General features: G+C 49.5%; 1 protein-coding gene across 6 annotated transcripts in view; it reads right to left on the bottom strand.

Annotated features, from left to right (window-relative positions):
• Frmpd1 (FERM and PDZ domain containing 1) overlaps window positions 1-24,767 on the bottom strand; it is a 101,517-nt gene extending 76,750 nt beyond the window's left edge. Inside the window, exon 1 of one of the 6 annotated variants that reach the window (XM_006538176.4) lies at window positions 24,749-24,767. The gene's annotated coding sequence lies outside the window, so the exon portion shown is untranslated. Of the gene's footprint in view, window positions 1-4,781; window positions 4,804-12,794; window positions 12,938-23,844; window positions 23,959-23,985; window positions 24,203-24,229; window positions 24,282-24,748 lie in introns of those variants that run through there. The other 5 variants (NM_001081172.2, XM_006538178.3, XM_006538175.3 and 2 more) reach the window with 5 other exon arrangements.
• Window positions 24,768-25,221: the final 454 nt, after the last annotated feature.

The raw sequence follows: 25,221 nt of genomic DNA, 5'->3' as shown, positions 1-25,221 counted from the left end.
GTCTTAATTAAGCCCTAATTAAGTATTCTGCCCGGAAACCTCCCTCTTGTAGAGCTGCACTGTTTACAGGGACCGATTCAGGGAATCGGGTCAGCTGTTGGGTGTCGGCAGCCGTTAGGAGCGGCACCGTCAGCTGTAGAGGGATGCTAGTGGGGTTCACGGATTCCACCCCCCCCCACCACAAGACTCAGAAATACAGAATGCCAGCCCTTGTGAAGCACTTGGCCCTGCCCCTAGCCTCAGCAGTGCCCAGCTTTGCCCATGGGGAGAAGGGAAGGGGCGTGTAACTAAAGGCCTGCCAGGCACTGTAGGAAAGAAAACCAGAATGACTGGCAGACGGTAGCCGAGTAACCAAGCCGCTGCACCCCTTGTCACTGAACTGTTAAATAAATACTACTAACCAGAAATCACGGAGCATTCCAGAAACTACTCTCAATACCAGCACTTTGATTTAATGTGGGCTGTAAACTATAGGCTATATACCTATATAACTATAATCTGCAAAACCATTGCCTTATAGAGGAACCAAACCCTCCCTTACACTGGGCATAGACAGGCAGGAAACACAAATTTGATCTAACGAGTAAGGTGTTTCCGGTTTGGGTGGTAAATCCTTGGAGTGTGTACTTTAATGTCTGTTTGTGCCACAAGGAGACCTCGTCTAAGGATGGGAGAGGTCTCTGGGGAGGGACGGCACAAAGATTCCCTGGAGAGTCAGAATGTGCCGAATGAAGGCACACTGGTCTGAGCAGCAGCAGGTACACACCCCAGGGTACCCCAATTCTACCCCTGCAGGAGCTTCTTCTTCCCATAACCACATCTCTCAGGTCTATTCACATCCCAAAGCCCTGCCACCTCCATTTAAGATTCTGATTGGAAGAAAAGTCAGAAGTTGGATTTATTCTGTCCTAAGTAGCCACTAGCAAGCACACACAGGGACAGGACCCTGGCACCTGCATCAACAGCAACAAAAGTCCCTGCCCGCTCTACTTCCCAAGCCCAGAGCCCAAGTTTAGGGGCATCCATCCGAGTTTGGGGGCCATAGGTATAGCCCAGTGGTTAGTGCCGGCTTAGCATGCATGAGGCCCTGGTATGAGCTCCAGTGTCGCTTAAACAAACAGAAAACAAAACAAAACAAAAACAACAGCAAAATCCAGCCACTCCCTGGCTCCCGTGAAAGGGCCTCCTTAAACCTCTCCTTCTTCTCAGACCACCACTGCACATGATCGAGCTGGCATGGCCTCGGAGGTGGGCCACTGCACCTGGCCCCCTGACCTTGGTGTTCCTCTCTCTCTCATCTATACCCCCATGTCATGGAATGATCGTCTTAAGATGTAAATCTGACTGTCACTCTCCTGCATAAAACTCTCTGTCACCCCATAACTTTTAGAGTGATTTGTGAGGTTCTCCCTGTGAGCCCTGGGCTTCTGTCTCAGCTCTGCTACTTCATTAGATGGCTGCCGGCGAGCAGATTAACTCCCCACTGATAAAGTGCTGATAAGAACAGCACCTGTCTCACAAGGCTGCCATGAGTTGAAGGGAGGAATTCGTGGAACTGTTCAGAACATGCTGTCCCTGGCCCAGAAGCGCAGCACAAATGGTAGCTGCTATAATCATTTCTAGGCTGTCAAGGCCCTAGCTGGTCAGGCTCTGTGTCTCTTCTCTCTCTTGTCTGTCTGACTGTCTGTCTGTCTGTCTGTCTGTTTTTCTCTCTCTCTCTTCATCCCTCCCTCCCTCCCTCTTTTTCTCCAGCTTCCTTGCTTGCTTTCTTTCTTTCTTTCTTTCTTTCTTTTTTCTTTTTTCTTTTCTTTTTTTTTTTTTTTTTTTTTTGGTTTTTTGAGACAGGGTTTCTCTGTATAGCCCGCTGTCCTGGAACTCACACTTTGTAGACCAGGCTGGCCTCAAACTCAGAAATCTGCCTGCCTCTACCTCCCAAGTGCTGGGATTAAAGGCACGCGCCACCACACCCGGCTTCTCCTTGCTTTCTTGTCTCTCAATACTCTCACATTCCAGAAGGTTCCAGCTCCTCTGTGCTCTTGCTTACAGATCAGAATCTTTCATTATCGCCAAGTCTACTCTTCCCACTGCTGCTGACCTGTAGGGTTCATTACCATCTTGCTACTGTTCTGTTTGTGTTTCTGTAGGGCTGGGGTTCAGACCCAGGGCCTCACACATACTAGGCAGCTACTCTACCCCTGAGCTACATCCACAGTCCCAGTCACTGCTTTGCAGCACAGCCTCGGAGTTGAGCATCTGCCATCGCAATCAACCTCAGAGCATTTCATGGCTCCCCGTCCATCAACCCCGGGACTCAAAGTTAGGCAGCACCAGCCCAGTTGATTTTTAGGTTTCTCTTAAACCTCCAACTCTTAGTGAGGTGCTCCCGAGTATGCAGTACCTTCTCTCCATCAGCATTGACCATGTACTCCATAGACAATAGGCTCGCACCCTAGTTTTCTGGTTCACATGAATCTTCAGTGTGAGATAGGTGCTCAGTAAATACTGGCTGAGTGACTAAAGCCAACAGTGCAAACTGACCAATGCCCAGGGAAGAAAAATCAACTGTAACAGTCTACCACACACATGACCACTGAGGAAGCACATGACATTCTGTCCTAAGCTACTCTCATAGCCACCACCAGTGTGTATCAGATCCTTGGAAGGTGAGCTTCATCCAGGAGCTTTAACGAGGCCAGTCTTGAGTGAGAAGGTAGACAGATGAGAGTTGGAAGAAGTAAACAAAAGTCCTGTTTTAGGATTCACTAGTGGTTGGTTTTAAGGGATCTGGCATTCCCCAGATCATTACTGAGTGAAGTCAATACAAACATCTAAAAGAAAACATCTAAAAGGAAAGAGGGAAGGAAGGAAGCAGCTCGTTAGAAGTTTCTAGAAGTTTCCTACAAAGCCTTTCTGTTAAGCAGTGTCTGTTTTCCTGCACATTCCCAATTATAAAATTAGATCCGCCTCCCCCTAGACAGTGATCATGCCCTTTCAGAGTCCAGTGACCATCATAAGAAAAGCAATTACCTCCTAATTAAACATTAAGACAATGTTCAATCCATCAACACCCTGAGGCAAAAGTTACAGAGCCAGACTAACAAGAGTCTCCCCTCACGCTCCTATCCCACCCTGCTGGCTAACCCCGCTGGAAACAGTTCTGCTCAGGCCTCGCTTATGAGAAACCATTCAATGGCTCCCTACTGCCTCCAGGATGAAGAATGGCTCCTGGTTGGGTACAAGAAGAGCCTCCTGCTCTGGGTACTGACCTACTTACCCAGCCTCATTTCCTTCTAATCACCTTCAAATAACCTCCATCTAAACCTACCCACAGCATCCCTGCCTCTACCTTTTTTTCTCTAGAATGTACTTGACTTAGCTCCAAGTTTCCCATGTCAAAAATTCTGCCAACCCAGGTGTGATGGCACACACCTTTAGCCTAGCACTTGGGAAGCAGAGACAGGCAGATATCAGTGACTTGGAGGTCTGCCTGGTTTACAGAGTTAGTTCTAGGACAGCCAGGAAGACATGGAGATTCTGTCTCAGAATACAAAACAAACAAACAAACAAACAACACCAAAACTTGTCAGTGGTCCCCCACATCAGTGGTGCTAATCATGCCTTCTGCAAAGTCGGCCCCATTTCTCAGTCTCCCTCCCTCCCTTCCTCCCTCCCTCCTAACCCTGCTGGTATTTTTGTTTTTGTTTGTTTGTTTGTTTGTTTGTTTCTGATACAGTCCATGTAGCCCAGGCTGGCTCTGAAATCACTATGCAGCTGATAATGTCCTTGAACTCCTGATCCTCCCCCTCCCAGCTCACGACCACAGGTGTGCGACCCTGAAGGGAACCACACTTCAAGGACCCACAGAGCAGACTGTCAGGTCAACCGGGAACTCAAGGTCAAGGGATCAGCCATGGTACTGCAGGGGCATTTTTCTAAGACTAGGAATTTCATTTTAATTAGATAAAAGTGTAAGGCCAAGTTCAAACTGTGGATTCCCCCTCCCCCATCTTATGTGTAATTCAGAGGTGAAAGTCTACACTGTCTAAAAGGGTACAGGCACAGAGTGGGGAGGTCTGAACCTGAAAGAGGGTCGGTAGAAACTATTCCAATCCTATTGCTCAGTCACTGTGTAACCCAAGCCCACTCATTACCCGACTAGGACACCATTGGGCTACATAAGATCTGGAGTTAGAGCTGGATAAAGGTGCTTTCTGAGTTTGATCCCAGGAGCCCACATCACGGAAGGATAAAACCCACTCCCAAAGTTGCCCTTTGACCTTCACAATTGTCCCATGGCATCCACGCCCCATTCCCACAACAAACACAGAAACAAAGGAACCCTGGAGATAAGCTGAAGAGCTTTCTTGGTATTTACATCCTACAATCCTATAATTTTGAAAACCTGTGAGCAATTTAATGTCAGAAGTATTTGATAATTATGCCTTTTATCTACAAATGATTAACGATACAAGTGCTTGCCAGCACACACATAAGAGAGATCTGCCAGATATACACTGGAGAAGAAACTTTGATAACTGTATTGTCATTAAGACTAAAAGGGGGGCTTTGCTCAGATTTTATACGGAATGCTTGAGAACGAACCTGCTATGGAAATGAATATTTGAAATATACACGTATTTAAATCTATTTCCATAGTATGTTCATTGCTGTCAATACACACGAACAGAGTAGATATTACAACTGAATGGCAATGCAGTGCCCTTTCTGAGTGCAGTCTAGAGAAAACAGGACTTGTTTCAGAGTGAGAGATGACCACTCACCAGTCAGTCTGAGCTGAAAGGACTCCTCCGAGACATGAATCCCTCACCTCTTCTCCATACCGACACCACTCCTCCATCCCAGGACACTGTGCCCAGGCTATCCTTAGAGATGAAAGGCCAACATTCCCAGGATTGCAGCCACAGGAATGTGAGTATCCAATGACAGACTGTTCCGAAGCTCATCAATAAGTGGGGTGGAAAGCCTGGTGAGGCCATGTGGGCACAGTCGCACAGTCCCTGGGTCAGACCCCACTGCTCCCAGGGCTGGACACTCCTATCTGCTGATGCTGGGCTGGCTTCTCTCCTTTCAGCGCATCGAGCCTGGAAGTCCTCTGGGTGCCATTGTCATCCCCAAGACCACAGCCACTTGAGCCGGCGGGAGGAGGAAACCTTAGAGCCTCTTGATTGGCACATGGGCTTCCTCTGTGCCAAGGGCAACACAGACAGTAACACCCAAGGTCTTAGGATGCAGCCATTCTGTGGGGACCCAGCACCTAGTCCCCAGCTGACGTTAATAGCAAGAGCATTAGCCCACTAAGCCTCACGGGAGCCCAGAGGGGCAGGTCACCCCCAAGCATATTATCCTCCCTTGACAGATGGGGAAATGACAACACAGGATGATTAAATAACCTGCCCAGCCTCGTGCAGGCTGCCCCAGGTGAAGCACAAAGTGATCAGAGCCCTCATTCACAGGAATGGAGAAGGCTTCGAGTAAAGATCTTTGCAATTTTAGGATACTGTGCATCATGGATCTCTACCCAGCACAGGAGGTGGAAAAAGAATAGGAAACTAAGAAAAAGTAAGATAACCTTAAAACGGCTCTCATTGTCTCTGCTCACCTGCGCTTAAACTCTGGTGAAAGAAGGAAGATATTTACTACACAATGAAACAATGAAGAACGATACAATGAAACAATGAAGAAAGGCGTGGGCATGCGCATAACAGGCAGGTAGGCAGCAAGGGCTGCAGTGAGTGGGATCAAAGGAGGGAGGTCAGGCCAAGTGGGATTCCTTCAGTGACCTCTGTCCTTCATACCCCTTGGGACTTGGCATAGACTACAGACATCTAGCCTAACACTGTGACCATTTCGCTCCTTTACACAATGAGCACTTACGTAAGTATACAATGTATACAAGGTGCTAAGAGAGACATGAAGACAATCAACCTGCCTCCGCAGTAAAAATCAGCTGCGAATGTCATCAAGGAGCACACATGAGCCACTACTACACAAAGGAAGGGCAGCTGGTGGGAAGCCCGGGAGTCTGTGAGAGAACTCACAGTACAGGGAGATACGAGGGAGGCCCTGTGCAGGAGGGGACCTACCTCTGCAGCATAGGAGAGGGAGTCCTGCAAAGGTGGGCAGAAAGACATTAGCACAGAGAAAGTACATAGGAGATAGCACTGGGCTAACCTCAAGACCCAAAGTTCCCGGCAGTAAGGAACAAAAGATACCTGGAAGTATTGGTGCATGCCCTTATTCCCAGCACTCGGACCAGCCTGGTCTTCCTGTGAATTCCAGGACAGACAAGGCTATATAAAGACCCTGTCTCAACAAAACACAGACAGAAAGGGAGAGGGGGAGAGGGACAGAGGGAAAGAGGAAAAGAGGGGAAGAGGGAGAGGACAGGCAGGCAGGCAGGCAGGCAGACGAAAGGTATGTATGTGAAGTGAAATAAGGCTGAGGCATGAGGGTAGGGATAAAGTGGAGGAAGGCCATTTTACTCTTGTTTTGAGACAGGGTTTCTCTGTGTAGCCCTGGCTGCCCTGGAACTCACTCTGTAGACCAGGCTGGCCTCAAACTCAAAGATCTGCCTGCCTCTGCCTCCCAAGTGCTGGGATTAAAGGCGTGCCCCACCACTGCCCAGCTGCCATTTTACTCTTGAGGAATGCAGAACAACTTTGAGGGAGACATACCAACCCAACCCAAACCCACCTAGGCTTCCCTTTATCAACTGTTATCCAGTCTTGACCACACCTAAGTGTAACAATTCAAAACATGTTAGGGACATGTAACGTAACTTGGGAGGCTGAGTCAGGGGGATTGTGAGTTCCAGGACATCCAAGGCTACATAGTAAGAAGATCCTGTTTCAAAGGAGAGGTAGGGGCAGGGCCCCGGAGACGGGGTTCAGTCGGAAGAACACTTGCCTAATACTCCGGACTCCCAGCACTGCATAAGTTGGGAGGTGGTGGTGTATACCTGTGGTCCCAACACCTAGGTGGTAGACACAGGAGGATCAGAATTCAAAGTCATTCTCTTGGATACACAATGAGTTCAAGGCCTGCCTAGGTGACAGGAGACCCTGTTTCAAAATAGACTGGGCTACTGAGATGGCTCAGCAAGTAAGCGTGTTTCCAGGCATGTATGCTGACCTGCGTTTGATCCCCAGATCCCAAGAAGAGAGGGGAGAAGTTACCCTCTGACCTCCACATTGCGTGCCCATGCACACACACATGCACACAAACATGGACACACACAATTATAAAATAAAATCTAAATTAGAAATACACTGAAATGTCTGGAAGGGCAATTAGCAACTTGAATCTAAAGTAATACAATATTTATTATGCCGTGCCTGCGCAGAGACCATAACCCTTACTGTCGACTTCTCACCCAATAACGCTGTGAGGATGAACGATGAGGTAATGTCTGTGAATGCCCAGCGCTCTCTGAAGATGCGTGGCAAAAGGCATCACTATAATTAATATTTAACGAGATGCTCCCCGGCTCTGATCTCTTTTTCTGCAGACTAATGTTACGTCTACAGGATAAGGTGATGCCAGAATGGCCCCTGCGTCAACCTCTTCAGCAGACAGGACCCAGTCCTGCTACACCCCACCCCCATCCCTCCACCCCCCGCCCAGGTCACTTCCTTTTATGGTTGATGGGGTCCATTATCCAACCACTCACATACTGGAGTGGTCTCCAGTATGGGAGTCTAAGGATGCTAGACAGAGAAGGTCAAGACACATCAAACAGAAGGGCAAAATAAATGTCAGGGGGTAGCCTTCTTTGCAAATCTCATTTTGAAGCATCCGAGGACCCCATGAAGACTTCAAGGGGAATTATTTTAGCAAAACCCACATCCTAAGCCAGTTAATATTTTTAGGCCTAACGTGGTACTCAAGAAAGGAAGAAATAAGAATAGCTACGTAGGTTCAATTACAAATGGAGTGGAGAAAATAATTTCAAAAGTTCAAGGGGAAAAAAAATCAATTTATTTCCTCCCCCTCCTTGCTTTCACTTCTATAAATACACAAATGGACCCAGGACCACGCTGCCTTCGAAAATGCTGCCTGTCTGGGAATCTGCAAGCTAGATGATGCGCCGGGCTAGCTTTCGATGCACCTGCGCTCCAACAGGGCTAGAGCTTCTCCGTTCTTAAATAACATAAACCTTCCCTCTCGGATTGTAAGAGCAATACATGCGCCTGGCAAATTTTTTTTTGTCTTTTAGGAATAAGAAAATAGTCTCTAAAATCTCCAAGGTACTAATTAGCCTTCCTTTTGTATGAAAACACACATTTTTTTTTCCAACATACCTTGAGAACCTATCTTTTAGATGAGTTACAACCTAGTTTCCCTTGTGCTTTTATTATTCTGCTACAGTTAAGAATGTCCTCTAGGTAGGAACAGTCTTTATAATCCCCTACTGCTGGACATCTGGTTCTCTCTCAATGTCTTACAAACCACGCTGAGGTAGACATCTTGTCTCATACATCTCTGGCTGCTCTCTTAGCACTGGCCTAGTCATACAGAGACATGCTTGGCTTGGTTTGGTTTGGTTTGGTTCTGGAGACAGCCTGTAGCCCAGGCTGGCTTTGAATTTGCTATTTAACCAAGGATGGAATTAAAGTCCTGAACCCACAGGCCCATGCATACCTCCTCCCACTGCTTGCATTAGAAGAATGTAGTAAGCCCAGCTGAGTTTTGAAAGCTGATATAGCCAAAGGCCCACCAGAGGTTCTCAACCCTACACCCTCCATCTGTGGAAGCACCACGTCCCCCAAATACTCATCGCCCCTTAATTTGATAGACGTCTAAAGAGATCATTGCAGCGGGGGGAATGTAGCCCAGTTGGTAGAACGCTTGTCCAGCATGACCAAGGTCGTGGGTTTGATCCCAAGCACTGGACACAACCAGGTATGTTGGCATGCACTTGCAATCCTGAGAAGGGAAGGCAGGAGGATTGCAAAGTCAAGGACATCCTTAGCTATAGAGTTTGGGGTCAGCCTGGGGTACATAAGACATTCTCTCAAAAATAAGAAAAGAATGAGCTGTTGCCTTTATTTGCAGCTCTTTGATTTGCAGATTCCCCAAAGTGTGTCAATAGTCAAGAGTAACTTTACAGTGTGCTTCTGAGCATCAGAAAGTTAGCAGCCCATTTTTCTAGAGGGGTTTTTTTCTCTCTCTCTCTGGTCTCTGAGGACACCTCAGTGGTCTCCCTGCTCTGGGCCTGGCACCCCATTTTCATCCCCGTGTCCGCTATGCCTCTCTCAGCTAACATTTCAGTTACAGCAGGTGAGCCAGACAAGTGACACACCAGTCACTTTATTTAGCCTTTCTTTATCCCTCTGCTATCTCTTGGGATGAGGTGGGGTGTCTGTGCTGCCGCTGGCCCCATGCTAAGGGGGGGAAGGACCGCCAGAGTCCTAAGAGAAGCCAGGGCAGTGTCAGGACTAATCGGGGATGGCGGGGGAGGGGTCACAAGAGCAAAGTCCAGAAGCTTGCTAGATAGAGCACCAGGCACAGAAGGCCTATTTTCATCACCAAGGCATGGGGAGGGAGGCTAAAGACAAGATCAAAGTTAGCTCAGGCCAAATCAACACGCTGAGCTACCTCAACCCAAGAGAGCTCCATTCTCTTCTCCAAATCTCCGTTCAGACTGTGATCCCTGCCTGCAGATTCATCTAAGAGCCTTCCTGGAGAGCCCTCCTCAGCATCTATCCATGAAGACTCCAGTGCCTGGGGCAGGAATTCTGGCTCACAAACCAATCCACTCAGCAGTTCCCAGTGAACTGAGGACTGTTCCCTGACTCTTGGGCATTAAGTCTTGAGAACCTGGCTAGAAAAGAAACATCTAATTCTAGGTGATATACTCCCTCATACCCCGAGGCTCTCAACATCAGACTAAACTTATATATTAGGCAACAATAAAAGTGTATAGAATCTAACCAAATTAAGTTGAGCAGAATAAATACAAGAGAGTGATGCTCGGACACAAGCTATATGGATCTGCCGCCCAGGCAGCTGGGAAAATTGAAAGTGTCTTTGTAGCCGGGAGGTGGTGGCACACGGCTTTAATTCCAGCACTTGGGAGGCAGAGGAAGGCAGATTTCTGAGTTTGAGGCCAGCCTGGTCTACAAAGTGAGTTCCAGGACAGCCAGAGCTATACAGAGAAACCCTGTCTCGAAAAAACAAACCAAAAAAAAAAAAAAACAAAACACAAACAAACAAACCAAAAAAATGTCTTTGAAAATTAGTTTCTGAATACAACCATTTAAAAAGTGGAGTAATTTTCTTCAGGTGTGAATTTTGCATCTATATAGCTGGTTCTCAGGAACTGAACGGTGCTTGTTCAGCCAAGCTGAGCCTCTGTTGGACCCCAAGAACCTCTGTGCACAAAGGCCAATCGATCCTCAAGACTTTGATTTTTCACTGTAGGAAGTCAGAAGAAGGAAAGCCCCTAACACGGCCATCTCCGAGGAGATGTTCCACACTGACAACTCCAGTTCAGGGCAAAAATTCAACCTTCCCCATTCTCGTTCTTAGTCAGGCAGCAAACAGATCTAGATTAGATGCCTCTTCCCAAGGGCCAAAGGCTAACATTCCCCAAATTCATCAGATTCATTCCCTACTACAGAGAGCCTCAGGCTAAGTTGCTGGGTTTTTATTTGTTTGTTTGTTTCCTCCTAGTGGCCTTTACCCCCAACCACACAGTTCCAGAATCCCGAACAAGGCTCTCCAGGGAGGAAACCAGCAATCTAAGTTGAGGCATTAGAGGCAGTTGTCAACGGAACAAGGAAGGACCTTTAGAAATAACCTGGGGGAAAGGAGGGCAGAGCCAGGAGGTTCTGTGAATTCAAGACCTATAGAGAGAGTTTCTGGGCAGGCAGGGCTACACAGAGAACTACAGGACACTCCCAGGATTGCTTAGTCACAGGGGACTTCTATATAGCCTGTCCCATTTTTCTGGGACCTTCTCCCGGGTAGGCCCTGAGCCTTCCTAGCTGACTCTGGAAGCCAGAAGCTGAGCACTCCGGGGCACAGGCTCAGCCAACCATGTTGACTGAAGAAATGAATGAACGATGATAATGGCAGGCATGATGACCTGGGCTACTAACTCAAAAAACAAAACAAACAAACAGAAAGAATAAAACACAAAAATATCACCAATGCTTTGGCCTTGAAAAATCAAGAAACTCGGGCTAGAGGGATGGCTTATCAGTTAAGAGGGCTTAAGATCCTGCAGAGGGCCTGAGTTTGAATCCCCAGTTCCCACATGCCTGTAACTCCAGCTCCAGGGAGACCGATGTCCTTAGCCTTCACAGGCGCTTGCGCGCACATGAAACACAAGGGCATGTGTAATTTAGGAGGTTTTTCAATCAGGAGGCTGGAGACTCGATGGAGTTTGAAATGAATGGCAATCTAGGGGGAAATTAAGATTGGCTCCGTACAGTCTCTAACACAAAACAAGCTCCCTCCCCTCCCCCAGGCAGGTTCTTAACTATGTAGCCTCGGCTGGCCTGGAACCTGCTCTGTAGACCCCGATGGCATCAAATTCACAGAGTCCCACCTGCTTCTGCCTCTGGGATTAAAGGCAGGTACCCCCACACCCAGCCAACCAAATGAATCTTCTCTCTCCTCTACAATAGCTCTTCAGCTAATAGAAAAGGGAGATGAACACTTACTGGCTCTTCTTGTCCACAGTTTTAACATGCCCTGGTAATCAGATGAATAAGCAAACTGAATAGTGGGCCCCACTTTACAAAGCCAGAAAACCTGGCCTGATGGAGCCACAAGTCCAGAAACTTTTCCCTGTATCACACAACCCTTCAGCCTCTGGTATTAAGGCTAAGGGTACTAAAAAGAGTTGGACCACATGGCCTGCCCAGGACAGTGAAATGTAGTTCAGAAGGCTGCGAGGTAGGTCTGCAGCATCTCCATTCTCAGAGAGTCTTGAGCAGTAAACCCAGTCTCTGAGTTCTTGCTAGCACTTGCTTGACAGAGCAAACTGACTCCAGGAGCAGGTATACCTCACAAAATCTTCGCAACATACCTTGCAACATACCATAAAAAGAGCAACAGGATAGCAGGAAGCCAGACTCTAGACGCAACAACACCAGCAGGCACAACCATCATCGTTCATTCATTTGCTGAGCCTGTGCTGGACTGCTCAGTTTCTAGCCTTCAGAATGAGCTAGAAGGGCTCAGGGCCTATGTGGGAGAAGGGCTCAGGGCCTATGTGGGAGAAGGTCCAAGAAAAATGGTATGGACTATATAGAAATCCCCTGTGAGGAAGCAATCCCGGGGGGGGGGGGGCGGGGAGGTCATCTTGAACTGTGAAGAGGCAGGAGACACGCCCTCAGCCCAATAAAGGTTTCTCATCCCAGACAGAGGTAAGACGAAGAAGATGTTTCAAAGCAGCTACAACAACAGGTTTGTGGAAATGAAAGTCACTGTCCTGAGAGCTACCCAGCAAAACCAGAACAGAAATCTCCGCCCTGCTTCTACCTACCAGGCCCTCAGGCTCCAGTGAACACCTTCCTTACCACGGGAGCCTAAGGTCTCTTTCAAACCTCAGATTCTTATAGTCCTGCTATGGCCCAGCATCCTGGATCCTAGACATCACCTTGGCCTCTGGACATCACCCTGTGTCCCTGGTGAGGAGGCTGTATGCAGCCCTATGTTCTGTGTCCCTGGTGAGGTTATAGCTCTGTGTTCCTGGTGAGGCTGTAGCTCTACGTTCCTTTGCATGCACAGGTCTGCTCTGTTTCCTCATCTAAATCTCTTACCCATCGAAGCTCCGTTCAAATGCCAGTCCCTTCCGGAAGCCTGTCTAGGCATCCCCGCAAGGCATGTCCAAGGGTCTTGTAAGGTATAGCACCTTGCCCAGAGCCCAATGACTGTCAGTTGCAGGTGAGGCGGGGACGTGAGTGACTCATCTGTCTCCTCCCTCCTCACCTCCCTGGCTTCCTGCCCTGCGCAGGCCTCCTTTGACAAAGCAAAGACTGAGAGAGGAGCCGAGGCCAAGAGAGTGTGCTCTGGGCAGATGTGAGGCTGGGACCTTGGGACAATGGGGACAGCACCGAGCAGAGTCTGGAGCTGCTGAGCCTGTAGGCCCTGTGAGGCCACCATCCTCTCCCTCAGCTCTGCCGCCTGCCTAGCAAAGCCACTACCCACTCGCTCCAAGGCTTTTCCTTGCTCTAGCCTGCCCCATGTTAGTGTGAGTTTCAGTTAGAGAGCTCAGAAGCCAGTAGCAGGCTGCAGATCACATTTAAAAGACCATGGGACTTTGCATAAGGGGAAAGAAGCTCACACAACAGCCTTCCCAGGGCTGCCAACAAGTATTTCCTGATTTTTTTTTTTTTTTTAAATAGAAAGAGATGTAAGGGCATAAGACTCCCCTGGCCCGTCTCCTCTGTCCAGAGCACACTCACTGGGGGACTGTCTGCAAGTCTAACACCGGCTGATAAATATTTTAACAGCAGTGGCTTCTTCCCATTGATAAAACCCTACGTATAAGTCTGAGCATGTTGGTGAAATGAGGGTGTGTACCAGAAAAACCTGCACTTCCCTGGGCTGCCTAATCCTCAGAGCACCCACCCCCCTAAAGCGGAGAGCGATGATCAGAACAGCACAAGCACCCAGCAGAACCAGCAGCCAGGATGTTAAAGGAGAACGAAAACATGGAGGCAAGGAAGCAGAGGCCAGGGTTGGTGTGCTAGGGCACTCCTATAAGCTCAGCGCCAGGAAGCCGAGGCAGGAGAGGAGGGTCACAGCTTGGAGGTTAGTCCTTAAAAATACACAGAAAGAGAGAGAGATTGAGAGAGAGAGAGAGATCCACCCAGTAGGGGCTGGAGGGTTGACTCTGTGATTATCTTGCACTGGAGGCTCTTCCAGAGGACCTGGGTTCAATTCCAAGCACCCACAGAGCAGCTTACAGAGTGTTCCAGGGATGACATGCAAGTGGTACAGACACATGCAGACAAAACACACACACACACACACACACACACACACACGCGCGCGCGCGCCCATGCACGTGGATACACACACATACACACACACACACACACACACAAAATGTAATAAAAAATAAAAATGTTTCCCAGCTGGGTGGTGGTGGTGTACATCTTTAATCCCAGCTCTTGGGAAGTGGAGCCAGGTGGATTCCTGAGATCTAGGCTAGCCTGGTCTACAGAACAAATTCCAGGGCAGCCAGGGCTGTACAGAGAAACCCTGTCTCCAAAAACCAAAACCAAAACCAAAACCAACAACAAAAAAGATTTTTCCAAACAAGCAAAATAGTTTAAGGAACATAGAGAGCCCTAGAAGAAACCTGTTCAAATCTCAAATCAAGGACCCTGTAAATATGCTCTCATGTGGGAAACAAAAGTTCTTTTTTTTTTTTTTGGTTTTTCGAGACAGGGTTTCTCTGTGTAGCCCTGGCTATCCTGGAACTCACTTTGTAGACCAGGCTGGCCTCGAACTCAGAAACCCGCCTGCCTCTGCCTCCCAAGTGCTGGAATTAAAGGCGTGCGCCACCACACCCAGCAAACCAAAAGTTCTTATGCATAGAACCCGTCACTGGGCCTTAGACCGGTTAAGAGTGTTCCAGGGATGACATCCAAGTGGTACAGACACGTGCAGCAAAAGACACACACACACACACACACACACACATGCGCCCATGCACGTGGATACACACACACACACACACACACACAATGTAATAAAAAAAAATTTGTGTGATGAATGTCCATCTAGGAACAAAGCTGAGAGAAATTTGACACGGAAAGCTGAAGAGAAAGAAGTAGAGAGGGCAGAGACTGGAGCAATGAAGCCACTGGTCAAGAAAAACCAACAGCCACCAGAGATTGAAAAAGACAAAGAAAGGACACTCCTCCCATGCCCACCCCCACTTGTGCCTCGCCCCAACTTGTACCCCGCCTTCTGCTTCTGCCCCACCCCCACTTCTGCCCAGACCTCCATGTAAAAGACAGCAAAGTCAAAACTTTGATTTTATATTTGGGGCTTCCTGTGGATCTCTACAGCTTTAAAAGAAAGGTATGACGGTTTGTTACAACATCCACAAGGAATTAACACAGCAGCACCTAAGAAGCTGCAGTCAGACAGTGAAGGATCTGACTTCCAGAGCTACTCACCAGGCCACACAGTAACACCACCAATCCAAATCCCACTGGGCTCCAACAATGCACTTAGCCTTCCAACCCAGGGCCTAGAAGAGCCCATGGAGGACACACCAGGCCAGGACCCCCCATGGAGGACACACCAGGCCAGGACCCCCCATGGAGGACACACCAGGCCAGGACCCCCCATGGAGGACACACCAGGCCAGGACCCCCCATGGAGGACACAACAGGCCAGGACCCCCCATGGAGGACACACCAGGCCAGGACCCCCCATGGAGGACACACCAGGCCAGGACCCCCCCATGGAGGACACACCAGGCCAGGACCCCCCATGGAGGACACACCAGGCCAGGAGGACCCATGGAGGGACACACCAGGCCAGGACCCCCCATGGAGGACACACCAGGCCAGGAGGACCCATGGAGGACACACCAGGCCAGGAGGACCCATGGAGGACACAGTGGGCCAGGAGGACCCATGGAGGACACACCAGGCCAGGAGGACCCATGGAGGACACACCAGGCCAGGAGGACCCATGGAGGACACAGTGGGCCAGGAGGACCCATGGAGGACACAGTGGGCCAGGAGGACCCATGGAGGACACAGTGGGCCAGGAGGACCCATGGAGGACACAGTGGGCCAGGAGGACCCATGGAGGACACAGTGGGCCAGGACCCCCCATGGAGGACACACCAGGCCAGGACCCCCCATGGAGGACACACCAGGCCAGGACCCCCCATGGAGGACACAGTGGGCCTAGGCAGCACTGATGAGACATGTACTAAAAAGCACAGACGCCTCAGTTGAGTCCACAAAATAACTAAAAGCTGGATAAAGGCCTTTATTTTGTGCCCATCTCCTTTACTGTGGGTCACCTGCTTGCCTGGCAAGGTCTGCGAGTTAATCACTCAAGCGCTGTCCCCTTTCAGGGTTAAGTGGTTGGAGATACATCACCGTCCCTTTTTCTTCTTGAGTTGCTTTGGATTATGAGAACGGGAGACCTTCAAGGGACAGTCCACCTCTCATTTGAGGGACACGATTCATGAGGGTGGGGCCATACCATGGAGCACCCAACTTGTCCTGTCAATCAAACTTGTCGTATGAAGCTCTTTGGATCCTCTTGGAAGACCAAAGCTATAACTGTGGGTGGAAACCACACCTAACCCAGGATTATTTAACTACGCTTCCCTCTTGCCCCTTGCTTCTCTGTTTAAACCTAACGCCATGTCAGTGCTCCAATGATGGACTTGAGGGGTCACTGGACCAATGTGTCATATTGAACAAACCTGTTTTTCATAGTCCCTTGTCTCTATAACTAGGGTCTTGGGACAGATGGCTGAGCCTTGCTTGCTGGGGCTACCGAAGGCAGACTCTGACTCTAACTCTAGTTACACTAAAACAAATATAGACCCTGGAGTGAGGTAACAGAAGCCGTGCTACTTCTGGGCTGAGCACACAGCCCCTGCATAGCTGTGTCCTATCTTAGTCCTTCTCATGGCCCTGGATAACAATGAGATACTGACATACCCGAAGAGGTGAAGCCATGGGGGCCTGGTCCCAGACTCTGAATGTCTAAATAGCCTATAAGGCCAGAGTAGGGAAGAAGAAATGGATTTTTGGGGGGTGGGGGCAGGGGCCTCAAGAGCAGAATCAAGATGACAAGGCAACCACTGCCCAAAGAAGATTTCTGGCTCAGCATAAGGATGGGCTTTCTAATAATAAGTCTGCAGAGAGTGGGATCACACTGCCCTGCGGTGGCTGGGTGTAAGGGGAATTCCTGTGCCACACAAAGGATGTGCTTGACCAGCTCCCAGCTGGCAGGCCTTGAGGGTCTGTGACTGGTAGCTCAAATATCCTTTAAGTATGTGTGAATTTAGGTTTTTGGCATAAGACAAGGTGTTTTAGTCAGGGTTTCTATTCCTGCACAAACATCATGACCAAGAAGCAAGTTGGGGAGGAAAGGGTTTATTCAGCAAGCAAGGCTCAGCCACTTCCACGCTGCTGTTCATCACCAAGGAAGTCAGGGCTGGAACTCAAGCAGGTCAGGAAACAGGATGCAGGGCTGATGCAGAGGCCATGGAGGGATGTTACTTACTGGCTTGCTCAGCCTGCTCTCTTATAGAACCCAAGACTACCAGCCCAAAGATGGTCCCACCCACAAGGGACCTTTCCCCCTTGATCACTAATTGAGAAAATGCCTTACAGCTGGATCTCATGGAGGCATTTCCTCAACTGAAGCTCCTTTCTCTGTGATAACTCCAGCTGTGTCAAGTTGACACAAAACTAGCCAGTACACAAGGCATGTTCATACTTTTATTATTACACAGCTTTTGTGGAAAACTAAGGCAGAAACCCCTCCAAAAATGAGCCTCTGAAAGGAACAACCAATTTCTTTCTACCCCATATACAAAACAAAAAAAAAAAAACAAGCAAACAAACAAAAAACCGTGTCCTGATCCCAGAGAGGAAGAAGGTGAAACGAAGCTCCAGACAGACATGGCTTTCCCATCTGACCAGCAGCCAACAAACAGCCCTCGCGCAGGTGCCAGAGAGCCTGGTACAGCCTGCGTTTGATGTTCTTTTCCCAGGAAAACCGGAGAAAGCAAACACTCAGTTATCTTAAGAGGAAATAAAATGCATCCCTCTTCTTTTTAATAATTGTTTTTTTTTTTCTTTTTGCATCTTTCCGAATTCTCCCTTCCTACTTCTAATCAGGCCTGACCCTGTTTAGCTTTTAAGATGAGTTCATGTGCATTCAAGGTTTGGCTACAGATTCTCCTTCTGAATTCTCTATTTACAACTAAGAACGTAGCAAAGAAGTAACCTGGAAACTTAACATATTAATCTATAAATTGGCCATGGGATGGGTGTTTCGGTGGGAGACGGGCTGTAGGGAAGATTAAGAGGCTGTAGCCCACACCTGGTCCATATTCTGGATTCTCTGGACAGGAAGTACAGCATTTCTCATCTACCTGCACATCTGTCTTCTCTTAAGTCAAAATCTCAGAGAAAGGAGCACTGTTACATCCGGATGGATTCCTCTGAAGCTCCTTCCGTTCAGGATTTTGAAAATTTGCCATGTTGACCTTTTACAGAATCTGCTGGGTCCTCAGATCATTCCTCAAGAGAGGTCAAGCGAATACACTTTCGTATCTTAAGATTTTCTGCCACCACCTCTTGTCTAGCCTGTGAAGTGTGTGCGCGAGTGTGTGAGTGTGTGTGTGTGTGTGTGTGTGTGTGTGTGTGTTAAGCAGCAGTAAGGGTGTGCATCACTCAGCAGCTGGCTCAGGGAATGATTGGAAGCCTGAACCATCTTTAATCACTGCAAGTATCAGATGAGTCTGTGAAAACATCATGTCCCATCAGTGAAAATAACAGCTACTGCCTCACATCAACTGGCAAAGCACCAAACAGGGCTTCTCGCTGTCCCTCAGGCAGAGAGTTAATCTAAAAACAAAGCAAAACAAACCATCCTGTTTGCAGAGCTGCAGAGAGGGATCTATACTCACCCAAACAAACGTAAGCTGCTGTTTCTGCTTCCGTGAGCACTAGACTGTTCTGTATGCATTAGATTATAGCAACAATACAACAGCATGCATATATCAAAACTGTGTGCACTGGATGGCACTGAGCACACAGGCGTATATGATATTTGAAAGCTTACTGGATCAGACCTTTTGGTACAGTAAAGACTGCTTTTTCTGGGTGGGCATTCCGGTTCAGTGGGTAAAGTTGCTCGCTGGGAAAACTTCGTAATTCGAGTCCCCTCCCCAATAATCATTTTTTGAAAGAATGTTCTTTATAACATTATCACCCAAAGCTCGAAGGTGCAAACACACACAGCGTGTGTTTATTTAAAATAGGTCACATTGAAAAGCTAAATTCAAAATGCCTCAAATTTGAGTCAGCATCAGCTCTTCACTGAATGAGGCCCTGATTTAGAGTGAGTTCAGCTGAGGACCACACACAGCCCTGATGCAGCGGCAAGTGTGCTGCTGGCTTCCTCATGCCACCTCTGATATCACTCTTGAGCAGCACTAGAGGTAGGCACTGTGGAAAGAGGGTGTGGTGAGTGGGGAGAAGTGGAGCGCCGCACCTGTCACTCCGGGGGCTTCTTCTGGCTTGTCTCTGTATGCACAGGCAACTACACACCCAGAAATCTTCCAAGCAACTGCTTCTCCATGAGCAGTAGCAAGGGCAGTAGGAGATCAGGCATTGATGAGCACCCTAGACACGACGATTAGAAAGACGCTTCCTAGGGGAGGGAGGACTTGAGTTTGGTCTTCACCAAGTATAGCTAAGAGTTCTCAGGCTAGGCACATGCCAGGCAGAGATGAGATAAGAGGGCCAAAGCCTTGCTGGGGGGGGGGGCTAAGAATGGAGAACGGGGGTGTGTGTGAAAGAGGAGGGTGTGTGTCATGTCTATGAGGCTGAAGACTCTGAGGACTCTGAACTTCCAACACAAGACCACATGAAGTCGATGAGAAAGGACAGGATGTGATGAGAGTCACACTTTAGTAAGAACTGGCAGAAGCCTGACATTCAAAGTGAGCCTGCCAAGATGGGAGTTGGAGAGAGTTTGGAAGTTAAATGTCAGGGCATGGGGACAGGTGATCACAATTAAGAAGGAACAGTCAAAAGGACAAGGTCATAGGTGAATATCCTCAATGTGCTAGATGACTATCCGCCTGCCCTCTGCTGTGGAGTCTCCAGCTTGGGACAAACAGGGAGTAAGGACCAGGACGCAGGGCCACTGATTTGCTTGGTACCAAGGTTGGTACGGCCAGATACTCAGCCCCACCCAAGCTTTCTCTTCATATATTGGTTCGCAACTAAGGGGCACGACTTTGCCCCTTCATTAGAAAGGGGAAGATATATAGGGACGAGAGGAAGATGACAGAGGGTGGGGCACTAAGAGAAAAGGAAGGGGTGAGCAAGAAGAGGGAAGGCAGTGGAGGGAGAGAGGACAAGGCATCCTGAATGGCGACTGAGCGTGCCATTCCCCAAGCACAGCAGCAGCAGCTTCGAGCGAGTGCTACAACCTGCTGATCCCTCTCCAAACTCCTGGTTCTCCGTGGTTCTCTGCTGCAGATACGGAGAGCTTAAGCCAGAATGTGTCCAGTAAGTACTGAGGGACTGGCATCTGTGTAGGCAGGCCCCCTCAGTCCTGAACACATCGAGACCCTCAGGCCTCGGGACTTGCTGTTCCTTCTACCTGGGATACTCCTTAGCATCTTTTATTTGGAGTTTATCAATACAGGATTCTCAGACTGAGCACTCTTTTGTTTGTTTGTTGTTTTTCAAATTAGGGCGTATGGAGATGGCTCAGCGGTTAAGAGCACCTGCTACTCTTGCAGAGAACCCGAGTTCAAATCTCAGAATCCACATGGAGGCTCACAGCCATCCATAACTCCAGTTCCAGGGGGACCCGATGCCCTCTTCTGACCTCTGAGGCCACCAGGCACACACATGATACACAGACAGACAGACAGACATGCAAGCAAAATGCTCATACACATAAAATAAATCCAATACATACATAATTTATTCTACTTGCCTGTGTGCAAGTGCTCTGTGCACATGCGTGTGTATGCATGCACACATCACATGGACACACGTGTGTGAATGCATCGTGGCATGCACATGACAGTCAGAGACAACTTTTGGGAACCGGTTCTCTTTTCCTACCACGTGGACCCCGGGAACTGAACTCAGGTCATCAGACTTGGCAGCATGTGGCTTTACCTATGGAGCCACCTTCCCAGCCCCCTCTTCTATGTACCTTATATGTATCAACATCTAACTCTCACAACAACCTTATAATCCTCTAGTAAGCAAATAAAGAATTCCCCAGAAGATCAAATAACCTGGAGCTGTTGAGATGGGCCAGACTAAAAATGCTCCTTGCTACCAAGTCCTACAGCCTGAGTTCAAGTCCCAGAATCCACACAATGGAAGGAGAAAACTAACTCTCACAAGTTGTCTTGTCCTCTGACCTCCATATATGCACTGTGGCACATGTGCACATGCATGCATGCTACACACACACACACACACACACTCTTTTTTAAAGTACTAGATAACCTAAAGGAAGAATACATAGAGGATAAGGGCTAATATGCTAATCTAGGCAGTATGGCCCAAATCTGTACTCTCTTCCAGGAAGCTTCAACACAGCCCCTTCCCAAGATCCTTTGGGGACCTAGACAAGTATCCCTAATGTCCCCACACTTCATCACGTTCTCTTATACACGTTCTCTTAGCCCCGAGTATCTCCTTCCCAGCATAACCTGCAATTGCCTTATTTATGTATTTAGTTGTTTTCGTCTGTTTCTCTAGCCAGAATATAAACCTCAACAAGACAGAGATCTTGCCTTTTGTATTCCTAGAATAACCCTCTGGCTCCCGGTAGCCATCCTGTGAATAACTGCTGAGTGCACAGGGAGGGAGTGCACAGAGGCTGTGTTGTGCTAAGCAGAGACATAAAGTGGTGAGTGCTATTTCTCACTGTTTGTCCTGTTCTTCTCTGACCACTGTGAACGTTCAGCATCCTACACAAAAGCAGAAGGGAGCCACGGCCCAGTTCCCAGTGTATACGGACAAAGTTGACATGTTTATAACTGGCTGTCAAATCCTTCTGCCTGGGTCCTTGAGCACACAGTGATAAGCTTGTGGGAGGCAGGGATCGAGGCTTCTGATTTAACCCATCTGCAACCTCCACCACGTTTAGTATTTACAGGACACTGGAAGCTGTTCATGTCCGTATCAGATTGGAGCCCCCTCCAGATAACAAGTGCCCATCTCTGGGACCAGGAGGTTCCCTGAGAATGAACATGCTGTCACAGCCCTGGTAGGAAGGTTCTAAGTCAAGGCAGAAACTAAGACAAAGACACCATTTTTATATTCCACGAGTGCACAGCAACACACCGAACTCGCTGCCCATGAACACACTACAGAGGGATCCAATTCTGACCAAATGCCTATTATATACAAACACCATGATAGACGCTTCTACCTATGATCTATCTTGTGCATTGACAATTATCTTTAATTTCCTTTGATAAATGAGAAGAGTGAAACTCAGAGGACCCAAATCCCAAGCGGAGACCAAGGCACTTCTGCCTATCTTCTGCTCTCAGAGGGCTCTGCCTGCTCTGCACTTCCACTGGATTCCATGCTCCTTGCTGACCTGAACTTTACTAGCCAGTGGTCATCCAGTTCCTTTCCATGAAAATGACCTCCCTGCTGAGACCCTTGCCTTCCTTCTACCTTCCTGGGGGGCAGCTCCTCCAATTCTCCAGCTGGAATTCACAGTTTGCACAAGCCCCAAGGGATGACCAGAAGCCCCATGGTCTAAGTCTCTACTCCTCCTGAGACCCTTAGCCCACGCAGCAGAGAACCCTGTCAGTAGTTTTCCTCATCTCTTTCCATGAGAACCAAGCACTAGATGATGAAGAGAGTCACGCTTGTGTTTGAATGCCTCTGGGGGCAGGGCCAAGTGAGCCTCCAATTCCAAGTGGCACTTGGGAAAGGCAAACGCAGGTATCACAACCCCACCCTGTCACAAAACTCCCTCTCCCCAGACTTCTGACTTCCGAAAGCCTGAAACCGAAAACCAGCATGTCTAGGAAGGAAATCAAACAAAACTGCTTCCACGAGATGTTTCTCACTGGGGCGCACTAATTGCAGCACAAGATACTGGGCAGTGGGACAAATCTCACCTTCTATCACACACGCTCAGGTATCTCGTTCTCAACTTCGCTCCGGCTACACCAGAATTCACCTATCCCGGAAGTCAAGACACGTCTTTTCTGAACTGTGGGCCTCTGCAGCCCCATGGACATGGACACGCAACACCCACCGGAGGACTCCTGATTTAGAGCGAGTCTCCATAACCAGAACTGTAAAACATCTCAGCCTCCCCTTAGACTGGAATTAAGCATCCACTAGCCTCCTTCAGGGCCCTACAACAGGGCATTATCTTCCCCCCTCAATTTTGAGAGGTTTTGGCAAAAAAATAATAAATAAATAAATAACCACCTCACAAACAGAAACATTTCCTGATCTATAAGCCACTTTGAAAACAAATCATTATGTCGTTGAATATTTTATGACGGCCAATGCACCGGAGTAAGCAAGGCGCGCTCTCACCAACCCTTGCCATGTCTATTTTGAGACTCCTAGAGCAAACCCCAAATGCTTCCTTTATTTTTTCCAAACACCAATTTGTAAGTGCTGGATAGATTCTTGATGGATTAATGGCTCCACCCAAACTGACCCTGCAAACCAGAGCTCAGAGACTCCCCTTCTGTAGAGTTTTATAGTAACTGACCTCAAAGAACATCTCACTACTTTCACCCTACCTTAGAGGCACCAAAACCAGCCTCAAAATGTGGACTTGCCCAAGGTCACACAGCCAGGATGGCTCTGGGACACCTAGCCCTTGCAGCTACTCCATTTCCAGAGGCCATTGCCACACCCATCCTTAAGCTCAGTCAAGGCTGCTGCGGGTTAGGGACGCGACCTGTCCCTCCCCACCAATACAGACTTCTGTAGGTCTTCAACATTCCTCTCCACTCCCCATGAGCTCTGGAGCTGACACACTCTCGGGCACCCCCCCCCCCACTCAAAACAGAGCAATACAAGCGTGACGCTTCAGCCGATCGTCCGGGCGAACAGCTCAACCCACTCTGGTGCAGGTATGGCAGTGGAGACCGGACAGGCAGGGCTCATCTGAGGTCACTCAGAAAGTTGGCGCTGGCTGCGGCCGCACCTGAACCCAGGGCTGCCTCGCGGCTGGTCGCTCCTCCCACAACTACACCGTGCAGACCTCGGAAACTTAAGGCACACGGATCCCATGCACAGAGTTAACCGTTGCAGGTCCCAAGCAAGCTGGCGGCCACGCCACGGACGCCGGGAGAGGGGACACGAGGAGTGGAGCGGGTCACCCGGGAGCGCAGCGTGGAGGGCGGCGCGGAAGAAGCCAAGGAGCAGCTCCCAGAGACGCAGGCCTGGGCTGTGGGGATCCAGGTATCCCCAAAACTTTGCGGCGGCGCGGGGGGCCTCGCCCTTACCTGAGGAGGAGGCGCCGCCCGCGTGCACGCGGAGCCGGCGGGAGCAGTAGCTGGGGCGCCCCGCCCAGCGGCGGCCACGGTAGCCGGCCGGGCTCGGGCAGCGGCTCGGCTTGGGCTCCGGCTCGGCTCCGGCTCCGCCTCCCGCGCCGCGGCTGCAGCCCGAGGGGGGAGAGGCCGGGCCCGGCTGCGCCCGCGCCGTCTGGCGGCGGCAGGTGCTGAGGCTGCAGCTGCGGGGCCACCAGCTGCCGGCGCCGCGACCCCCGCCCCGGGGGAGGAGCCCCACGCACCGCCCACGCGGGCTCCTGAGGTCCTGGGCCGTCGCAGTGGGCGGTCCTGCTCCCACCCAGGCCCTGCCTCGGCTGGCCTTCCCCAACTCACCCGCCGGGGGATACGCAGCGTCCCCACGGGAACACTGAGGCTGGGAGGGGAAAGGGACACCCCAAGGTCACCCAGGCCAGCAGCCTAAGCTGGAACTCGGAATGACCCCCCTTCTAAGCTCTGGCTTCCCAGCTTTCTTACCCCGCGGTAGGAGACCCTGGGGAACACAGAGGATCTTTATACTTCCCTTGTCTCCCAGTCCTTGCCTCCCCAGTCTCTCCTGCTGAGGGCAGTGGAAGAGAGTGGGCTCACTTTAGGCACTGTTGACCACTACCCCGTCTCTGCCCTGAGAAGTCATAGTCCCCCAATCCTTCTGTTCTGGGGGAGGGGGCTCGGAAGATCTAGAAGCCTTAAACTACTGAGATACCCTGGGGCTCTGCACCCATGCCCCTTCTGATCCCCGCCCCCACCCCCCAAGCCGAGTAACCCAGTTCCCATGTTACAATTCTACCACCTCTTTCCCCATGCAAGTCTCTTAAGATGGAATAGCTACACCCCCAGGCTTACGCTGTGCTAGACACTGGAGAAGTGGCCTCCAGAAAAACCTGGTACTGTTTCCTAGTACAGTCTAGCCGATTGAATAAAGTGCTGATCCGGTGCCCGTAGCACCATCC

The sequence above is a fragment of the Mus musculus genome, chromosome 4 (genome assembly GCF_000001635.26).
Source record: "Mus musculus strain C57BL/6J chromosome 4, GRCm38.p6 C57BL/6J".
Classification (NCBI taxonomy): domain Eukaryota; kingdom Metazoa; phylum Chordata; class Mammalia; order Rodentia; family Muridae; genus Mus; species Mus musculus.
The sequence above is the reverse complement of the archived record's forward strand: the minus strand, read 5'-3'. Positions and strand labels throughout refer to the sequence as shown.